This window comes from Bubalus bubalis, chromosome 16 (genome assembly GCF_019923935.1).
Source record: "Bubalus bubalis isolate 160015118507 breed Murrah chromosome 16, NDDB_SH_1, whole genome shotgun sequence".
Taxonomy (NCBI): domain Eukaryota; kingdom Metazoa; phylum Chordata; class Mammalia; order Artiodactyla; family Bovidae; genus Bubalus; species Bubalus bubalis.
In genome coordinates, this window is record NC_059172.1 from 36,454,232 (window position 1) to 36,472,710 (window position 18,479).

Sequence of the window (18,479 nt, forward strand, 5' to 3'; positions counted from 1 at the left end):
ATTCAGAGATCAGTAAGTCATTTAACATATTTTAAACACAGAAATGAACTAACTTGTTTATGTCTTTAAAAATTCACTGCTCTAAGGAGATTTGGTTTGAGGGGAATGACACAAAAGTGGAAAGTATTAGATGAGATAAGTGGCTAATAAAATAGTTTAGAAGAGAAATCATGACAGTGGTAAACAGCAAAAGTGAATAAGTTAAAATATTTTGGGCATCAAAGCAAGAGGACATGTTAGTGGATTTGAATAACAAAGGACAATGCATGTTGATCTCATATAAATATTTAGTGGTTTAAAAAAGATAATAAATACACAAATCATTTTAAGATTCTAAAAGTTCTCTTAGATATTAGGACCTGAATATTTTTCATGAATAAAACTTAAAGAATTGAATAATAGTGTCTTTTTCTTAAGCTATGAAAAGATCTGTGTTAATAAGAGAGATCTCTACTCATGAAATTAAAAGACACTTGTTCCTTGGAAGAAAAGTGATGACCAAACTAGACAGCATATCAAAAACAAGAGACATTACTTTGCCAACAAAGGTCTATCTAGTCAAAGTTGTGTTTTTTTCCAGTAGTCATATATGCAAAGTGAGAGTTGGACTATAAAGGAAGCTGAGCGCCAAAGAATTGATGCTTTTGAACTGCGGTGTTGGAGAAGATTCTTGAGAGTCCCTTGGACAGAAAGGAGATCCAACCAGTCCATCCTAAAGGAGATCATCCTGAGTATCCATTGGAAGGACTAATGCTGAAGCTGAAATTCCAATACTTTGGCCTCCTGATGTGAAGAACTGACTCTTTGGAAAAGACCCTGATGCTGGGAAAGATTGAAGGCAGGAGGAGAAGGGGATGACAGAGCATGAGATGGTCAGATGGCATCACCAATTCAATGGAGATGAGTTTGAGTAGGCTCCAGAAGTTGGTGATGGACAGGGAAGCCTGACACACTGCAGTCCATGAGGTCACAAAGAGTCGGACGCGATTGAGTGACTGAACTGAACTGAACTACTCAAGAAAGAGTCATTGAATCATGCAGAAAAAAGCCCAGATGATTAAATTTCAGGGGATTTGGTAATATACCTAAGACGCTATATGGCTGTTGTGACAGACAGCCTGGTAGTAAACAGATAGACTAGTTAAGTACTGATGTATTTAAATGTCTGAGGGAACTGATTTTTTGTTGTTGTTTTTGTTTATTTTAATATCATTGTGGCATTAGGAAAAGCACATGATGTCAGGCATATGACTGAATCTTCAAACATTGACCAAGCCAGTCACATAACTGCAGCAACCATGTAGATGGGTTAGCCACTGTTCTGGGAAATCACCATCCACATTAGCAGAACCCTAAAACTGATATCCATTAAAGCTATTATTGTACTTATGGAGTATTGGGCAAACCATTTGAGTCTCTAAGCCTCCACTTACATATCTATAATATTTCTTTCTGTTCACATCACTGAGATACTTTATGGTACAAATATGATTATCAAAATGTAAAAATTCAAAATTAAGGGGGACTGTGGTAAGCATTTTTATAAATAATTTAATTGTCTATACAATATTGTGGGACAAGGCTTGTTATCTTTTTCAATGAGGTACATTAAAACAATGAGCAGAGGAGCAAAACAAAAACATCAAGAGAATGAACTATGTTATTGCAATTATAGTGGACCACTGAATCGCAGTCTGTGGGTGAGTTAATTTCATTCTAATATCTAGGGATGATGAGACTGTGATGGTTGATATTTTTCTTGTAGTTTTCAGAGATGGCCAAAGACCATGTCCATAGATGGCAACATCAGAAAACTTGTGAATTCCAGTGACAATAAAAGGGATCGATCAACAAACTGACATAACTCTCATATCAATTATTATCAGTGGAACAAATAATGGAAGTTCACTTAAATAAAACTCTTGCTTCATTGCAGGGTATTACTGTTAGTCTTTGCAACCCAATGGACTGTACCTCTGTCCATGGAATTCTCCAGGCAAGAATACTGGAGTGGTTGCCATTCCATTCTCCAATGGATTTTCCTGACATCCTGACCCAGGGATTGAACCAGGATCTCCCACACTGCAGGCAGATTCGTTACCACCTGAGTGATCATTTCAGGGTAAGTACATAAAGAAACCTTGGTGGAGAATATGAAAGAGAAACCAAATTCCAAATACTCTAGACTGTAAATTGCTGCTGCTGCTGCTAAGTCGCTTCAGTCGTGTCCGACTCTGTGCGACCCCATAGGCGACAGCCCACCAGGCTCCCCCGTCCCTGGGATTCTCCAGTCAATAACACTGGAGTGGGTTGCCATTTCCTTCTCCACTGCCTGAAAGTGAAAAGTGAAAGTGAAGTCGCTCAGTCGCGTTCGACCCTCAGCGACCCTGTGGACTGCACCCTTCCAGGCTCCTCTGTCCATGGGATTTTCCAGGCAAGAGTACTGGAGTGGGGTGCCATTGCCTTCTCCGAGACTGTAAGTTAGGTCAACTCTATTTACCCTTGGATGATTTTGGATCTGATTCCCATTTAAACCAGTTTGAGGGCCAGTCTGTGTGCCTCTTTCAACTATGCACACTTGCTGGACAGTTCATATCTTATAATGTTACTTGATTATTCCTGTGGGCTTTATCTATTGGTAAAAATAAATCCATGCATTCATTGCTTTAACTTTTTCTGTCATACACTATAAAATGTTTCCGCCTAGTATCCTTGTCAAAGAAAATGAATGCTTTAGGGTTGTGTTTTATTCCTTTTAGGAGTTCACATTTTCGTGGTAGAAAAATGGCTCTGTGGGACAGTCTCATGACAAGCTCTAATTCGAGTATTGAACAGTTGGCTTCATTCTACCTCTCTGGGATTCCTGGCTGCGAGGATGTTCAACACTTTATTTCCATCCCCTTTTGTGTGTTCTATCTGATTGGAATAGTGGGCAACTGTACAGTTCTTCACATCATCCACACTGACAAGAGTCTCCATGAGCCCATGTACTACTTCCTGGCCATGCTGTCCCTCATGGACATGGGCATGTGCATCTCCACCCTGCCCACAGTACTGAGAACCTTCTGGTTTGATGCTAAGGAGATTGAGATCAGTACTTGTGTAGCTCAGATGTATTTTATTCACACTTTTTCTCTAATGGAATAAGTTGTGCTCCTAGCCATGGCTTTTGGCCGCTATGTTGCCATCTGCGATCCTTTGAGGTATTCCAGCAAACTTACCCCACAATACATTGTCTACATAGGGGTCTTCATCGTAATCAGATGCTCCACTGTCCTCCCTGTTGTTCTTGTTCGTATCCCCACTTTTTCTTTCTGTCACTCCCATGTTCTCTCCCACTCCTTCTGCTTACATCAAGATGTCATCCAATTGGCCTGTTCTGACATCTCATTCAGTGTTTTGTATGGCTTGTTTGTTGTTGCATTTTATTGGGGTGTAGATTCTCTAGGAATCTTTTTATCTTATGCTCTCATCCTCTGCTCCGTGTTGCACATTGCATCCCAGGGAGGGAAACTCAAAGCCCTCAGTACATGTGTCTCCCATATTTGTGCTGTGCTCATTCTATATGTGCCAATGATAGGGTTGTCCTTAGTGCATCGTTTTGTAAAACATTCCTCTCCCATTATTCATATTACCATGGCAGATATTTACCTGTTAGTTCCACCAGTTCTCAACCCAATTATTTATAGCATCAAGAAAAAACAGATTCGCCAAGGCTTCCTGCTGCTGCTGCTGCTGCTGCTGCTGCTGCTGCTAAGTCGCTTCAGTCGTGTCTGACTCTGTGTGACCCCATAGACGGCAGCCCACCAGGCTCCCCCATCCCTGGGATTCTCCAGGCAAGAACTCAGGAGTGGGTTGCCTTTTCCTTCTCCAATGCATGAAAGTGAAAAGCGAAAGTGAAGTCACTCAGTCGTGTCTGACCATCAGCGACCGCATGGACTGCAGCCTTCCAGGCTCCTCCATCCATGGGATTTTCCAGGCAAGAGTACTGGAGTGGGGTGCCATTGCCTTCTCCGAAGGCTTCTTAGGGATATTATTATCCAAAACGATCAGGCTTGCTCACACTTAGAACATATATGATCCCCTTTCAACCTTTACATTCATTTTCTTCATCCTGAAGATAACCTGTCAGAAAGTCTTAGACACATTTTGTACATATAGTTCCATGATAGTCAATAATTTCTACATGTCACCTCAAGAAAAATAATTGTACTTATTTCTATCATTACTGCCTTGCTTTATATCATCTCAAAAATCTTTGTGTCAGGAGATTTAGTAAGAGGGAATTTATTTCATTCAGCTATTTTATGGTGATATTTTCCATTTAGATTTTAAGATAAAATCAAGTTTCCATGTTAAAACTAAGATAGACAAGTTAACTATTCAAAGGAAAAAGAGATAATATACAGTAGAGTAGGTGTTGATAGCTAGGTACATTTTGTTTCCATTGAGGCAAATTAGACTTCATTCTCCATATTTTAATTCACATAATAATCAAATGAATGTTTTATTTTAGAGATGGGATAAATGAAAATATTGCATTTATCTCCTTTACATCTACTCAAATGATTGTCAGAAAAAAAGCTAGACAGTAAATGCATAGACATACTTTTCATCAGTGGAGAAAACTCACAAGACAAATCCAGACTTCACACAAAAGGGGCTCTCTACTCATGAAATGGGGTAGAAAAAAAGTAAAAATCCTTTGGTTAATGTACACTCCTATTAAGTCTAATACCACCTGATCTGCCTCTTGAGAAATTTGTATACAGGTCAGGAAGCAACAGTTAGAAGTGGACATGGAACAACAGACTGGTTCCAAATAGGAAAAGGAGTACATCAAGGCTGTATATTGTCACCTGCTTATTTAACTTATATGAAGAGTACATCACGAGAAACGCTGGACTGGAAGAAACACAAGCTGGAATCAAGATAGGCGGGAGAAATATCAATAACCTCAGATATGCAGATGACACTACCCTTATGGCAGAAAGTGAAGAAGAACTAAAGAGCCTCTTGATGAAAATGAAAGAGGAGAGTGAAAAAGTTGGCTTAAAGCTCAACATTCAGAAAACGAAGATCAGGGCATCCGGTCCCATCACTTCATGGGAAATAGATGGGGAAACAGTGGAAACAGTGTCAGACTTTATTTTTGGGGGCTCCAAAATCACTGCAGATGGTGACTGCAGCCATGAAATTAAAAGATGCTTACTCCTTGGAAGGAAAGTTATGACCAACCTAGATAGCATATTCAAAAGCAGAGATTTTACTTTGCCAACAAAGGTCTGTCTAGTCAAGCCTATGGTTTTTCCTGTGGTCATGTATGGATGTGAGAGTTGGGCTGGAAAGAAGGCTGAGCGCCAAAGAATTGATGCTTTTGAACTGTGGTGTTGGAGAAGACTCTTGAGAGTCCCTTGGACTGCAAGGAGATCCAACCAGTCCATTCTGAAGATCAGCCCTGGGATTTCTTTGGAAGGAATGATGCTAAAGCTGAAAGTCCAGTACTTTGGCCAGCTCATGCGAAGAGTTGACTCATTGGAAAAGACTCTGAGGCTGGGAGGGATTGGGGGCAGGAGGAGAAGGGGACGACAGAGGATGAGATGCCTGCATGGCCATCAATGACTTGATGGACGTGAGTCTGAGTGAACTCCGGGAGTTGGTGATGGACAGGGAGGCCTGGTGTGCTGCGATTCATGGGATCACAAAGAGTCAGACATGACTGAGTGACTGACTGAACTGAACATGTGCAGACTGGTTCCAAATAGGAAAAGGAGTACGTCAAGGCTGTATATTGTCGCCCTGCTTATTTAACTTATATGTAGAGTACATCACGATAAACACTGGGCTGGAGGAAGCACAAACTGGAATCAAGATTGCCAAGAGAAATGTCAATAATGTCAGATATGCAGATGACACCACCCTTATGGCAGAAAGTGAAGAAGAACTAAAGAGCCTCTTGATGAAAGTGAAAGATGAGAGTGAAAATGGTGGCCTAAAGCTCAATATTCAGAAAACTAAGATTATGGCATCTAGTCCCATCATTTCATGGGAAATAGATGGGGAAACGGTGGAAACAGTGTCAGATTTTATTTTGGTGGGGGGGCTCCAAAACCACTGCATATGGTGATTGCAGCCATGAAATTAAAAAACACTTACTCCTTGGAAGGAACGTTATGACCAACCTAGACAGCTTATTAAAAAGCAGAGACATTACTTTGTCAACAAAGTTCAGTCTAGTCAAGCCTATGGTTTTTCCAGTAGTCATGTATGGATGTGAGAGTTGGAATATAAAGAAAGCTGAGCACAGAAGAATTGATGCTTTTGAACTGTGGTGTTGGAAAAGACTCTTGAGAGTCCCTTGGCCTGCAAGGAGATCCAACCAGTCCATTCTAAAGAAATCAGTCCTGGGTGTTCATTGGAAGGACTGATGTTGAAGCTGAAACTCCAATACTTTGGCCACCTGATGTGAAGAGCTGACTCATTGGAAAAGACCCTGACGCTGGGAAAGATTGAGGGCAGGAGGAGAAAGGGACGACAGAGGATGAAATGGTTGGATGGCATCACCAACTCAATGAACATGAGTTTGAGCAAATTCCAAGATAGTGAAGGCCAGGGAAGCCTGCAGTCCATGGGGTCAAAAAGAGTCGACCACAACTGTGAGACTGAACAACAATGGCTAGATAATTGAAAAGCAGAAAAATACAGAAAATAACTTTAAAAATCAAACTATACAGAGCCATAGTTTTCAAAAATTATTTTAAAAAGTAACGTAAACTCAGGAAGAAGAATTACAATAGACAACAAACTCTGCAGTTCCAAATGAATTGAAAACAGAAAAAATTCTGCCAAAATATACCTTAAAATTAAATCAGATAAGAAGACAGATTTTTTTTTTTACCAAAATGAGTCACTGAACACTGGAGAATACCAAAAAGAATTTTTAAAAAGTTCTATTAAGATTTACACATTATGGTAGCATTAATTCTTCATCCTAACTATGTGCAGGCTGAGCTCCAGGGCAAACCTGTCATATTTTCTTTGCCTATTAAGGAATTTGTTTAACATCCCTTTCTAAAAGAGTCTTCTTTTCTCCTTCACATCCAGGCTTACTTGCACTCTGTCCTCTCCTTACTCCTCATTAGTCACAGTTTTTTCTCCTTGTTATATGTAGAAAAACTAAATATGCAAAGATTTACCTGAAGCTTTCTCTCTTACACTTGGGAAACTGATGTTCTTGAGTTGAATCCCCCAATTTTGGAAGAAAAAGAAACTTTTTGGTCTGATTAACTAAGAAATGAACATTAAGCTTCTTATTAAAAAATGATAATTGCACATATTAAATCTTGACTATATAATAAGCTTGTGGATAGTCATGATGATAAACCAGAGACAGAGATAGAAATTGACAGAAGGCATACACATATATATAAGGTACAAATTTCTCCTTTGTATTAATTAAGGTTCTATTAGGGGAAGAAACAGAGAAGGCAATGGCACCCCACTCCAGTACTCTTGCCTGGAAAATCCCATGGACGGAGGAGCCTGGTAGGCTGCAGTCCATGGGGTCGCTAGGAGTCAGACGCGACTGAGTGACTTCACTTTCACTTTTCACTTTCATGCATTGGAGAAGGAAACGGCAACCCACTCCAGTGTTCTTGCCTGGAGAATCCCAGGGATGGGGGAGCCTGGTGGGCTGCCGTCTATGCGGTCACACAGAGTTGGACATGACTGAAGCGACTTAGCAGCAGCAGCAGCGGAAGAAAAGTCATTCTCAAACTGCATAAAGACTTTGATAAAAGCATCAGGGGGTTATTGAAAATATGTGTGCAGGATTTATGAAAACCAAAAAGAAATATTTATTTGTATGTCTTATAAATATATAGATGATGTATATATTATAGTATTACAGAAGGGAATTTGCTGCCAACACTAGGCCTAAAGTGTCAAGAAAAAAAAAGGTATCTACCAAAATATGGAAGGGACAGGAAAGATATAGAGAAGGACACTCAGCATGAGTTTTCCCTTTCTGTAGAGAGATGCAGCCACCATGAGGAAGCCACAGTGAGGGTTGGTGGGGAATCAAAGGAGTAAACCCTCCAGTTGTATGTTTTTCTGTATTCCTGTTTTGTGCCATTTCTGTTGTTGATCAAATCAAACCAGAAGTCAGAGGGCAAAGTGGCCTGTTGAGGCAGCTCACTGTGGTCAGGAGACAGAACATAGCAGATCTGGAAAAGAGCTTAAGGTTGCTCTTCTTATTGTCATCAGAGCAAGCAGTCTTCCTTTCATAGTTGTATCTACTCTCGGGATTTATGGTCTAGGTAGTGCTCTCTGCTAAGTCACTTCAGTCATGTCTGACTCTGTGCAACCCCATAGACGGCAGCCCACCAGGCTGCCCCGTCCCTGGGATTCTCCAGGCAAGAACACTGGAGTGGGTTGCCATTTCCTTCTCCAATGCATGAAAGTGAAAAGTGAAAGTGAAGTCACTCAGTCGTGTCCGACTCTTAGCGATCCCATGGACTGCAGCCCACCTGGCTCCTCCATCCATGGGATTTTCCAGGCAAGAGTACTGGAGTGGGGTGCCATTGCTGTGCTCTCTATATACTCGTTAATGTGAACATTTGTCCATTACCTTATCATCAGAATGAATCATTCATAATTGAGCTTACAGCTAGGTTGCCAAAGAATTCAGCAATGAGAGGTTGAAATTGCTTATTTCCCTCTATTTTATACATGAGAAATATATAGACCTCATGATAAAGTAATATGGTTGCACCAACTAATAATCCTCTGAATTTGGGATCTTTGATCATACCAAGCTTAGATGATGTCAAAGTGATTTAAGTTCATATTTAAAAAGTAAGTATAGGAAAAGTATAAGGCATCTGGTGCCAATGAAATCAAGTAAATTCAAATTGTTTCCTGGTAATTTAAAAAAGAGCTGTGTTAATTTGGGTTTCTAGTGATGACAGAAATAGCCAGTATTTTCATGGACTATTAGTAGATGGTGAATTTCTTAATAAGTAATTTTTCATTATGAAAGTTATTGCTTCTATTGACATAATTACTTCTATTTTCAATTCCTGAGAGAGTCAGTTCTCAATGGGTATCTTAAATACTGGAAGATTACTAAGCCATGAAATATGTGCAATCTACAATATCTTAGTTGAGTGAATCAGTGATAGTGTTAAGACATAATTAAACCAATATTACCAGTCTCAAGACCAGAATTGCAAAGATTAAAAGTAGAACACATTTTTAAAAGAGTTCCTGTACTAAGCATTTAAAAGTCAGTATTGTTGGTGGACACAGTTTTATTCACCCTGAGTAGTCCACGTGCCAACCCTGCTGCATGGTATAATTACCAATAGACATTTAGAAGTCAATATTGTTGACAGACATAGGGAACCTTATTCATTGAGTGAAAGCTTCTCTTCATAGTCTGATCCAATGTATATAATCTATTCAGCAGGAAGAGCTCAATGACACAGTGAAGAAAGTACCACTCCAGAGAATCAAGATTTGAGTGATCACATTGACTTTATTGTTTATGATCTTTCAAATATACTTTATTTTTTATTGTAATTTTAAGAGTACAGCAAAATTGAGTGGAATTTAATAGACATTTCTCACATATTTTGTATTGTAATAGTTTTGAGGGAGTTGACTCACATAAGTGTTTCATTTTTATCTAGTATTTGGTAACAGAACTGAACTAGAGTCATTCCCAGCCTTTAAGTTGTAGATTCTATGTCCCTCAACAGTTTAAGTCCTTAATAAGTGCTTCTCATTGGCTACTCCATAGCTAACAGTCTTTATCACATGCATGCGTGCCTGTCAGTGACTCATTTTATCTGACTTTTGTGACTCTATGTGCTGTAGCCCTCCAGGCTCCTCTGTCCATGGAATTTTCCAGGCAAGAATACAAGTGGGTTGTCATTTCCTTCTCCAGGGGATCTCCCCAACCCAGAAATCAAACCTGCATCTCCTGTATTGGCCAGTGGATTCTTTACTACTGAGCCACCTGGGAAGCCCAACATCTTTATTAGCCAGCCATATTCTGGATACAAGCTACTATTTCATCACATGTTGCACTACCACATTTGTTCCAGATATTGAGGCGATCAATATTTGAGACTCTCTATAACCTTCATGGTTCTTTGCCTGTAGCTCAAATGGTAAAGAATCTGCCTGCGATGTAGGATACCAGGGTTCTATTCCTGGGTTGGGAAGTTACTCTGGAGAACAGAATGGCAATCTACTTCAGTATTCTTGCCTATAGAATTCCATGGCCAGAGAAGCCTGGCAGGCTACAGTCCCAGGGATCACAAAGAGTCAGACACAACTGAGCAAGTGAACTGCACTGATAATACAGCTTGGAAATGCAAAGGCAAGAAGGCTATGTGTGTGTTAGTTGCTCAGTCATGTCCAACTCTTTGCATCCCCATAGACTGTGCACATCAGGCTTCCCTGTCCATCAGCAACTCCTGGAGCTTTCTCAAATTCATGTCCATCGAGTGGCAATGGCATCAAGCCATCTCATCCTCTACCATCCCTTTCTCCTCCTGCCTTCAATCTTTCCTATCATAGGGTCTTTTCCAATGAGTCAGTTTTTCACATCAGGTGGCCAAAGTATTGGAGCTTCAGCTTCAGCATCAATCCTTCCAATGAATATTTAGGACTGATTTAGGGAATGGAAAACAGAGGATTTGGAAAAGGGCCAAAAACTACAAGGGTGGCACAAACAGGGTTACAGGTGCAGTTTTGAATTTCTCATGGGGACTCACATCCCTAAGGACTAGAGGAAGACTTATTAATTCATCCTTCTTTCCTTGAGAATTAGATCAGTCACTCATGACAAGAGCAACTATTCTACCAAGTAGGTAATGACTGGGAAAAGTAAAACTGGGAGGTAATAGTAAAATACACAGGGGGTTTGAGAGATCAAAGAGAGCCAGGCAGACACCCCAAGTGTGAGAAGAAGGACCAGGGGAATGGTTTGAGAAGGAAGAGGTTCTCATGTGATTAGAGTGCATACTTTCTCCAGATCTTTAATGTCCATACCCATAGACAGAGGATTCAAGCCAGACATAGGTTTTTCAGATAGAACTTGCCTGAGTCTGAGTGAACTCTGGGAGTTGGTGATGGACAGGGAGGCCTGGCAAGCTGCGATTCATGGGGTCGCAAAGAATCGGACACGACTGAGCTGAACTGAACTGAACTGAATATACCCTAGACTTTCATGGCAAGTAGTTCCCTGTCTGTCAGTGCACATGACTGTTTACACAGCGTAAAGGAATATTACCAGACATAACAGAAGAAGAATCCAGAATAAGAGTGGGATTACAGCAGATAACATTTCAGGTCCCTTCTAATACCATGTATCAGTGATTTTTAACATGATATTAACTATTAATTAAAAACTTTAAATTAAAAAAAGTTTTTAATTAAGAACTTCCCTGGTGGCTCAGACAGTAAAGCGTCTGCCTACAATGCGGGAGACCCAGGTTCGATCCCTGGGTCGAGAAGATACTCTGAAGAAGGAAATGGCAACCCACTCCAGTACTCTTGCTTGGAAAATCCCATGGACAGAGGAGCGTGGTAGGCTACAGTCCATGGGGTCGCAAAGAATCGGACATGACTGAGCAACTTCACTCACTCTCTTAATTATGTTCTAAACCTCAAGACTTAACAGATTTTTTAAATTTATTACCTAACTCCACTGACCTCCTTCTCTGGGGATGTGGAAGATATCAAAAGCTATGTGAATGAATTTGAAATTGCCGTATCAGGACAAAGAGGTATTGGATTGTCAAATTAAATGGGAGCTAAAACATGGGGGCTGTGAAATAATAGATGGACTTTCATATTTCATAATAGATATGAAATAATAGATTCACTGGTAGTGAATCTATGGAAGTATGTGAATATGGAGTGACCAGTGAATATGGAGAGTAATGAATATTTATGTTGTGTTAACAGAATGCTAATGTGACTGCTCATATTCCAGTTCACTGAAGATTCCAGTTCACGCAGGCTCCAGGTCACTGAAGTCCCCCAAATCTCATTCTTACTCTCGGTGAGATTTCTCATTCTGTTTTGGACTCTTCTTACCACCCCCCAAATATTGGCATTGATAAAAATGAAATGTATATATGTAGTTTCATCATGATGATCAGAGGAATTTCTGGGTAGAAAAAAATACTAAGGAGCAATTCATATTTCTTGCTATACTGAAATTTTAGTGGAGGAAAAGGAGATTAAACTGATACAGTTCATTTTCTACTTCTCAGAGCATCTAGGTCATTTGTAAGATGGCCACTCATGGTGTTTCCTCTAGAGGAGAGTAATTAATAGTCTCCCCTTGTCTTCCTCCTCTCATTATACTTCAGTCGTTGTTGGTGTTATTGTTATCATCATCATTGTTGATGTTGTCATCATCATTGTTCTCTTCATCACTATCATCATCACAGAAAAGGCTCTGTACCAAGTATTTTACACACAATATCTCCTTCACCTTAGCACATCCCATCAAACTATCAGTACTTTCAGTTTACAGAGGAGGCAACTTTGGTACAGAGGAAAAAGAGTCATTTTGTCTAAATTAAAATGAGTAAGCTTTGAAACCAGAATATAACTTAAGTTAATGTGATTGCAGAACCAGAGAAACAGACTGCGTAAAGGAGATGTTAGATCTCTGTTTCTTTAAAACCTCAGAAAAAAAGTCAGTGATATGATGAAAGATGACCTCTAGATCAGGTATCTTCCAGTTTTCAATGAAACTTCATGTTTACTACTTCGTGTCAATGGGAGAGAACATTTATAAAATAAGAAAAAATGGTCTGAATTGACTAAACAGTGAGATAAAAACCAGATTTTTAAATTTTGATTATAGAATAGAAATTGGAAAAGAATCAACAAAAAGAAGGGATAATATTGGAAAATCTGAGCATTGAAAGTAATAACCAGTGCAGTTTTACACAGGAAGGTGAGGAGATAGACAGGAATTGAGAAGTTAAATAGCAGGGCCATAAGAAGTATCCATTCATACAGTAAGTGGGTAGCACTTAAGGGTAATGTGAGCAGTCAGGAAGATTGAATTTGTTTCTAGAATTTACTTATTTGATGTCTTGATTATGGATCTTGCATTTCTTAGAAAATTATTAAACAATTTGGGGAAATATCTTCTGTAATCAAAGTTATTTACATGAAACTAGATGAGACTGAGAGGATTTCATTTCCCAGAACATCAAAGAAGACTTTCCAAGACAGAAGATGCTGATTTATTAGTTTACAGTGGAAGGTAATTTGTAAATTCTTAAACCAATATTTCGGAGAAGGCAACGGCACCGCACTCCAGCACTCTTGCCTGGAAAATCCCATGGACGGAGGAGCCTGGTGGTGGGCTGCAGTCCATGGGGTCGCTAAGAGTCGGACACAACTGAGCGACTTCACTTTCACTTTTCACTTTCATGTGTTGGAGAAGGAAATGGCAACCCACTCCAGTGTTCTTGCCTGGAGAATCCCAGGGACGGGGCAGCCTGGTGGGCTGCTGTCTATGGGGTCACACAGAGTCAGACACGACTGAAGCGACTTAGCAGCAGCAAACCAATATTTTGGTGAGCATGGAGGCTGGGCAGTTGATGAGCAAATGGGTTTTGAAAAATGGCTCATCTTTCTTAACACAGAGATGTCTTTCTTGACCACAGAAGAAATCTTGGAATCTAGTGGGGGAAGATATATTTTCTCATTTGAGCATAAAAGTTTTAGTGTGAAGATCAGATGCCAGTAGGCACTTTTTTGTGCATTTTACTTTTGTTGGTGTTGTCGTTTCTCTTATTTTTGCTTTGATGGATAAGTTTCCAATCTCTCAACAATCCCTATAACTATTGTTTTGCAATTTTTTTTGTAGAAAAAAAACAGTCTCTAAATGATTAATCAGTTCTGTAACATAAGAGGAAGAACATTCAGAATCTTTCAAATCAGATTCAAAATCAATTATAGTTTGCTTAACATTCCATATATTATATATTTTATAATAAAAAGTTTTAAAATCCACATATTCTTCTAAATCATCTTAACCTGTATTTACCTCAGGGGGATGCTCATCCCAGAACATATTGATATTAGAGTTGACTTTATGCAGATATAATCCCTAGGTGGCACTAGTGATAAAGAACCTATTGGCCAATGCAGGAGACTTAAGAGAGGTGGGTTCTATATCTGGGAAAAGAAGATCCCCTGGAGGGGGAAATGGCAACCTACTCCAGTATTCTTGCCTGGAAAATCCCATGGACAGAGGAGCCTGCCTGGTCCCAGTCCATAGGGTCTCAAAAAGTTGGACCCGACTAAAGCAACTTAGCATGCATATGTGGATACCATCCCTGTGGTATTAATTATGTAGTCAAACTTATGTTTAGTAAGAATAAGAACCATCCTGACCAAATCTTGCCTGAATACTGTAATGCTGAAAAATCAATCTAGCTCAGATGACGTCATTCTCTCTCTCTCTCTCTAGTCTTTAAGTCATGTCCGACTCTTACGACCCCATGGACAATAGCCTGCCATGCTCCTCTGTCCACGGGATTCTCCAGGAAAGAATACTGGAGTATTGTAGAAAGTCATTTTTTTTTTTTTTTTTTTTTTTTTTACAGGACTAGTATAAGACCAGTGGACTTCCTTCCATGGTGGCTCAGATGGTAAAGAATCCGTCTGCTATGTGGGGGACTTGGGTTTGATATCTGGGTTGGAAAGATCCCTTTTGTCATGGTAACCCACTCTAGTATTCTTGCCTGGAGAATCCCCATGGACAGAGGAGTCTGGAGGGCTACAGTTCATGCAGTCCCAGAGTCGGATACGACTGAGCGACTAAGCACAGCATAGCACATAAGACCAGTAACTCTGGCCAAGAAAAGTATAAAATTAATAACATAATCTATAATGGTTTTGTGTATGCTGCTCTGGGGGCAGTGTCTTTAGAAGGAAATTGTGTATATTTAGACAGCTTGTTGATAGTTCTTCATCTGAGGAGAAGGGAAAGTCCTTTTAGTTATACAAGTGAATGTTTTTCTTAATTGATGACACTCAGCAAAGAAATGAAGAAAAACAAAACAAAACTGTGAAGGTTAATTTAGGAGAGATTATAGGACACTCTGAAATTTTGTTTTGTTTTTGCGACACAGGTGCTGATCTTATCATTTGTTCCCCCTCTGGAGTGTGATTGTGAATATAGATTGTGGTTTAACAGTAAGCCCTATGGCAACTGCAAACTCCAGCAATATCCTGGCCTCCACCTTCTATCTCACAGGTATCCCTGGATATGAGGAATTTCACCACTGGATTTCCATCCCATTCTGTCTCCTCTACCTTGTTGGAATCATGGGCAACTGTACTATCCTACATATTGTCCGGACAGACCCCAGGCTCCATGAGCCCATGTACTACTTCTTGGCCATGCTTTCTCTCACTGATATGGGCATGTCCTTGCCCACAATGATATCGCTCTTCAGGGTGCTGTGGTCCATATCCGGGGAGATCCAGTTCAACACTTGAGTAGTCCAAATGTTTTTCATTCACACTTTCTCCTTCACTGAGTCATCTGTGCTCTTGGCCATGGCCCTTGACCGATATGTGGCCATCTGCCACCCACTAAGATATGCCACCATTCTCACTCCTACACTCATCACTAAAATTGGAATTGCAGCCCTGCTTAGAAGTGCCTTTGCCATGATTCCACCTCTAGCCCGGCTGGCTTTCTTTCCCTTCTGCCACTCTCACGTCCTTTCTCATTCTTACTGTCTACATCAGGACATGATCCGCCTTGCTTGTGCTGACACCACATTTAATGTTATTTATGGGTTAGTTCTGATCACTTTGCTGTGGGGAATGGACTCTCTGGGTATTTTTGTGTCTTATGTTTTCATCCTTCACTCAGTATTAAAAATTTCATCTCAGGAGGGGAGATTTAAGGCCCTCAACACATGTGCATCCCATATCTGTGCTGTACTTATTCTTTATGTGCCTATGATTGGGCTCTCTATTGTCCATCGTTTTGCTAAACATTCATCCCCCCCTTATCCACATCTTCATGGCTCGTATCTACCTGCTAGTTCCACCTGTGCTCAATCCAGTCATCTATAGTGTGTAGACCAAGAAGATCCACCAAGGAATTCTCCACCTGCTTTTCCTCCTAAGAATCAGTTCTTCTGTGATGTAGACATGTCCTCAAGTCAATGATGGCATCAACATTAAGTGTGAAAACACATAGTGAATGTCCACACTCCATGTTGGCACCAGAGTTACCAATAAAAGATTATAAAGAGAAATAGAACTGACCATTGATCTAAAGGAGAGAATTGATGTCCACTGGAATTATAAAGCCTGACTTAGCATGTGCTTCATAAATCTCCTTTAAGTACGAAATTGTTGGAGCGAAGTTTTGGAAATCATTTCCATCTATTGTCTCTCATTTCTAATCCTAACTGTGATTCAAGGTTACCCATCCATGACATTTTCCCTGAGTATTCTAAAACTTTTTTTTTTTTTTTGCTTCTTGACATGCTGTATTTGCCCACAATTATTATATTACCTTTCTCATATGTGTGTTTATAAATCTGCTGAAGTTACCTTTATTAAAGATTGAAAAAATCAATGTTGATGTAAGAGCTTATTAGATGTAAGAGCTTATTAGAACTCACAGCACTTTATCTGTCTTCATGGTGCATCAGTAGCATATTTTAAAATTTTATACATGTGTTCAGTCTCTTCTAAGGAAATTTAGTTTCACCAGAAATAGAAACAGTCAACTTTCATAGTCTGTTTGTTTTTACTTAATTTTCAGATATAATTTTAATCTTTCAGAAAGCTGCAACCCAGAACCTTTTGAAATCCCTGAGATAATGTCTTGTGAAATCAGTGTTTATTGGATTAAATGTATTTAAGAATAATTTAGGATATAATATTCAAATGTAAAAATTCTAAGGCATTAAGGTATAGCCACTTACATTTGTGATAGCAAGAAAAAAAAATATAAATCTTTATGTCCAGGACTCTTTTAGCATACAAACTCTTTTCATATAACTCAAATGATCTAGTTTCATGTGTGCATAGAGTTGTATAAAAAACTTACACTTCTCCATTCTCGTTGGAATTTCTTAATTCACATGTCTACACTTTTTCAAAGACAAGTGAATTAAGCAGAAAAAAAAAAAGATTTTAAGAATGCTTTATAACTTTCAGTATGTATATTGGTTTTAATAATAAGTAATATATTTTCTCAGATCTTACTCTATCTACTGTAGGAACTGTGTCTCATGCAGCTTGCTACTTGTGAGAATGAACACTAGTTTAGTTAAAGTATGCACTTAATAATTATTGAATGCATAATTGATTAAGAAATGAATCAATCATTGGATATAGAAGAACTAGTTCTTTTTGATTTTTTAAAAAGTCTTGGAGAGAAAGATTTCACCTGTCTTGAGCCCACATTTCATATAACAAAAGAGGTATTATTAACTTAAAATTATATTTCAAATGTCAAGCATGTGAAGGACATCTTCACATGACTTATTTCTTTTGCCTAGTTTAAATTCAATTATGTGTGTTCCCATCCCTCCTTATCCTATTTCTTAATTCTATTTCTAATTACCCTTCTCCTTCAGCATATTCACTTTGACCAAAGGGATATCAAGTAAAAATAAAACAAGATATATGAACATCGGACTTAGTTATTATTTCCTGAAGTACATAAGAAAAACAAAATTAATGGAATTAAATTTTAGAAGAAAATGTGAACATTATCATCTGCTGTATGTCATATAAATAGCATTTAACTATAGCCATTCTATAAAACCTTCAAATTCAAAATATATTTTTAGTCTCTGCTTGCTGAATACATCTATTATAATGCTTCTGCTCCAAAAAATGAAAAATTTTATCATTTTTTTGGCTAACAGAAATATATTTAAACTTTTGAATGTTAGACTTTTCATTTCACTCACAAAGAAAAATATATAAATGAATATCTAAATATGCAAGCCAACTTTTGACTTTATGTATTATTATCCTCTAATGTTTCTTAAGATGTATTATGAGTTACATTATATTCATAAAGTATACTTTATTTAAAACATTCAGAAAACACATAGTCTCAAAATTAAGATAGCTCTTCCATCAAAATCTAGTCAGTGAAGACATGAGTGATTGAATAAACAAATGAATGAATAGCATTTTGTATTATGCTATGATCACAAGTTTGTATAATGAATTGAGAACAGAAATACTATCTTGTTTTTAAAAATTTAATGAAAGCTGAAGTCCCAGCAAATAGATAGTGCTATTGAAAGAGGAAGACCTCTTGTTCTTCCCTAAATTCACAATAATATGATCTAAGTATCCATCTTATTTGTACATGGGTTTATAAATTGAGACACTCTTACTCATACTGTAATATATAGTAATGTTCAGTCGCTAAATTGTATCTG

The 18,479-nt window shown here is 38.8% G+C and overlaps 2 pseudogenes; both read left to right on the forward strand.

Moving 5' to 3' along the window:
• Window positions 1-2,805: 2,805 nt before the first annotated feature.
• Window positions 2,806-15,186, forward strand: LOC112579657 (annotated as a pseudogene).
• Window positions 15,154-17,006, forward strand: LOC102408221 (annotated as a pseudogene).
• Window positions 17,007-18,479: the final 1,473 nt, after the last annotated feature.